Genomic DNA, 3,666 nt, shown 5'->3' with positions numbered 1-3,666 from the left:
CATCTCTTCCACAATATTAGAAAGATAAGGAAGGTGAGAGAAGGAGAAATAAGGCGGTGAGATCAAACGATCACATTTGGGGGGAATTGGAAACAATGTCGTATGCTATACTATTCATAGTGCTTGAACCATTTTGAGCTTATCTTTGAATCTGTACCAATCTAAGCCTCAGAACGTTATAAGCCACTAAACCCTATGTGAACTTAGCGTCTCCATTTACAAGTCAAAACTTGTGGAATCTTATTGAAAATGAATACGTCGATTTCTTTCGTACATAGATATATCATATCTTCATTTCTTATTGTGATAGAATAATGTATAAAAATTTGATTTTTATAAACTAACTCTACTTTTGTTTTCTCTGTAACTTTTGAACTAAAATTATTTAATCTCAAACCTATGAGTTTACAATGCATCAACTAGGAGTTGTTGTAAACTCAAAATTATATAGGATTTTTCTATACATTGTTACCACATTTTGACTTAATAAATATGTTAATCTTGAATAATTATTGTTTAATTAAGTGAATTTTACTTAAATATTAATATTGGACATGAACTTATAAAGTATGTGAAATTATGTTTTATTGCATGATTTTTATGCATAATTTATGTTATTTTCATGTAAATTATTAATATTTGAATTTTCACTATACAGTAGGACCATGGAAGATGAGATTAATAAATGTTGCATGGACATGCATACATCTAACTAATCTGGACGGCAAAACCATGCAAAACTCAGTCATAAGGATGTTAATTTGAACCAATAAAGGTGCTACTATATGATGGACATGCCAGATTAATTATTGGACTAAGAAACCATCCAACAAGGAGGAATCCAAGCCCAATTTTGACACAAGCAAATGGCTGCTCAAAAATAAGCTTTGGGATATTTTGTTAAAGGTCCTTACAGTTGGAAAGATGTCAGAAATCAGCACACAAGTTCACCCTTTTGAAATCGACCACCTTATGGCTATTAATAGCAAAGTTTTGAATTGAAAATGCAGCAACCAACTCATCCTCTTTTTTGCAAATTGTGGCCGGAAAAGCATGAGAGAAGGAGGAATTTTCAAACTATATTTTTAGTAAACTTTACTCTTACTTTCAGTTATAAATACCACACACCTTTCACTTTTCATAGCATCCCTTAATTTATTCATTCACTGGCATTCTATCATTTCCTCTCTTGTTCCCTTTTCCCCACACCTAGTCTTTCCATTTTCCTTTCCATTCTTTAGCCAACAAAACTTTGTCAAGACACTACCTTGGCCAGCCACATTAAGAAACCTTAGCAAAAGAGCAATGAGCATAATGAAGGATCACGTCAGTCAGAAAGATCCGAAAGCTTGTTAAACTGAATTAGAGTTTACTCTTTCCTTCTTTTTATTTCATTTAATTATGTTTGCTATGCGTTTATTTTTCTTGACATCAACAATGTTAGTTTAATTCTGTTTTTTGGGATGATTATTTTAATTCAATGATATTTATTGATTCATGTTGTGCCTCAATCGATCATGTTTTCAATTAAAATCAAAAAGCATTTCATTCATACGTGATTGGATGCATTTAGATTAGCTGAGTGGTCCTAGCCAGACGATGACTAGTAGACACATAATTAAAAAGTGTAATACTCAATTTATATCACTAAACCCGAGTAAATTAGAGGTTCATAATATCTTTAGTGAGCTCTGATATCTTACATAGTTTTTTGCTTTATGTGATTAAATTGTTTCAAACATAAATGTCCCTGTTACTTCACATAAATACTAAGAAACCCTTAGTTTAATATGATTATTAAAATGCATATTTCAATTAGTAAAAGATTCCGAAAGAACTTAATTTGGTTTCCAAACTCATGAAAGATCGAGTTGCCATAGAATGTTTTCCGAACACTGTTAAGCATGACTGAGTTGATTAATATAATTACCCTAGCCTACTTTATGTTGATTGTTTTTGTTGCTAAAGCCATTCATTCATACATTTAGATCCTTTGCTTTTAGATTTAATTGCATAGGGATCATCTTGCATTTACATAATTTAATTTAATCATCCATCACTAAAAATATTGTGTTTTTACCACCAAATTGTGAATTTATAAGTTTGAAAATAATCGATTAACATACACAGTCCATGTGGAGATGATAACTCATGTTACTTACTTATTAATTGAACAATTGTGTACACTTGCACAAATTCCGTTACAATTTTTTTGACGCCTTTGCCGGGGATTGTTGCCTTAATCATTCTTTATGAAATTATTTTTACAATTTGGTTTTTTATTTAATTTCTAAAATTACTAATTTATTCATTTTTTTTATTTGAGATTTATTTACAAGGTGTTTGTGAGTATAGATCGAATCATCAATCTATTACTTGTAGATCTTGAAATTGGGTAGACATTTAGACAGAGAAGATGTGAGAGATTTGCTCAAAGAAAAGTCGAGATGGACCTTGGAAATCAAAATGATGGACAAGGTAATGGAATCAATCATGTGCGCAACCTAATCCTTATTGTTGATGATAGGGATCCTGCCATAAGACAATACGTTTTGCTACTTTTCAATGAATTAAATCCAGGAATTAGGATGCCAAGTATCGAGGCACCCCAATTCGAATTAAAACTAGTGATGCTTCAAATGCTCCAAAGGGTGGGCCAGTTCAGTGGTATGCCCATGGAAGATCCACATCTTCACATTCGATTATTCATGGAAGTGAGTGATTCATTTAAGATAGCTTGTGTGACTGAAGATGCATTAAGGTTAAAGCTGTTTCCGTACTAGTTGTGAGATCGAGCACAAGCATGGCTGAATTCATTACCATCAAGTTCAATATCTACATGGCAAGAATTAGTAGAAAGGTTTTTGGTAAAGTATTTTCCTTCAAGCAAGAACGCAAAGTTGCGAAATGAGATAACTACTTTTCAATAATTGGATGGCGAGTCTTTATATGAGGCATGGGAAAGATTCAAGGAATTGCTTCATAAGTGTCTTCATCATGGGATTCCTCATTGTATCTAATTGGAGATGTTTTATAACGGTCTCAACGCACATACAAGATTAATGGTAGATGCTTCTACGAATAGCGTGATTTTTTCTAAGTCTTATAACGAGGCTTACGAGATTATTGAAAGGATCGCTAGCAACAATTACCAATGGTCAAAAAATCAAGCAGTTTTCAGAAGACGAGTAGTTAGCGTGCATGAAGTGGATGCACTGACTTCACTCTCTGCTCAGGTATCTTTTATTTTCTCAATGTTCAAATAGTTTACCACTAATGGTTTGAATAATTTTGCAGCTCAATCACCAAGTCAGTATGATGTTGTTTCCTATGTGTATTGTGGGGATGGTCATTTTTTTAAAAATTACCCTTCAAACCCCGAGTCTGTTTGTTATTTAAGGAATCAATATCAAAATAGAAGTGAACAAGGACCACAATCCAATTTTTACAATCCTTCAGGACGGAATCATCCGAACCTTTCCTTTAGTAACCAAGGAAATGGACCGAACAATCATATGCAACATAAACCCAACCAATTTCAAGGATTTAGTCAACAAGCCCCAAAACCACCTCATGTTGAATCATCAAATAGTTTAGAGGACTTGTTGAAGGCATACATGGCAAAAAATGACACTTTGATCCAAAGTCAAGCAGTAACATTAAAAA

At 32.9% G+C, this 3,666-nt stretch overlaps 1 non-coding gene across 1 annotated transcript; it reads right to left on the bottom strand.

Annotated features, from left to right (window-relative positions):
• Positions 1-2,897: 2,897 nt before the first annotated feature.
• On the bottom strand, positions 2,898-3,004 carry LOC128281790 (small nucleolar RNA R71). Its single transcript, XR_008272063.1, has one exon. It is a non-coding gene; the product is annotated as a small nucleolar RNA R71 (small nucleolar RNA).
• Positions 3,005-3,666: the final 662 nt, after the last annotated feature.

This window comes from Gossypium arboreum, chromosome 1 (genome assembly GCF_025698485.1).
Source record: "Gossypium arboreum isolate Shixiya-1 chromosome 1, ASM2569848v2, whole genome shotgun sequence".
Lineage (NCBI taxonomy): Eukaryota > Viridiplantae > Streptophyta > Magnoliopsida > Malvales > Malvaceae > Gossypium > Gossypium arboreum.
This window is presented reverse-complemented; position numbering and strand designations above follow the sequence as displayed.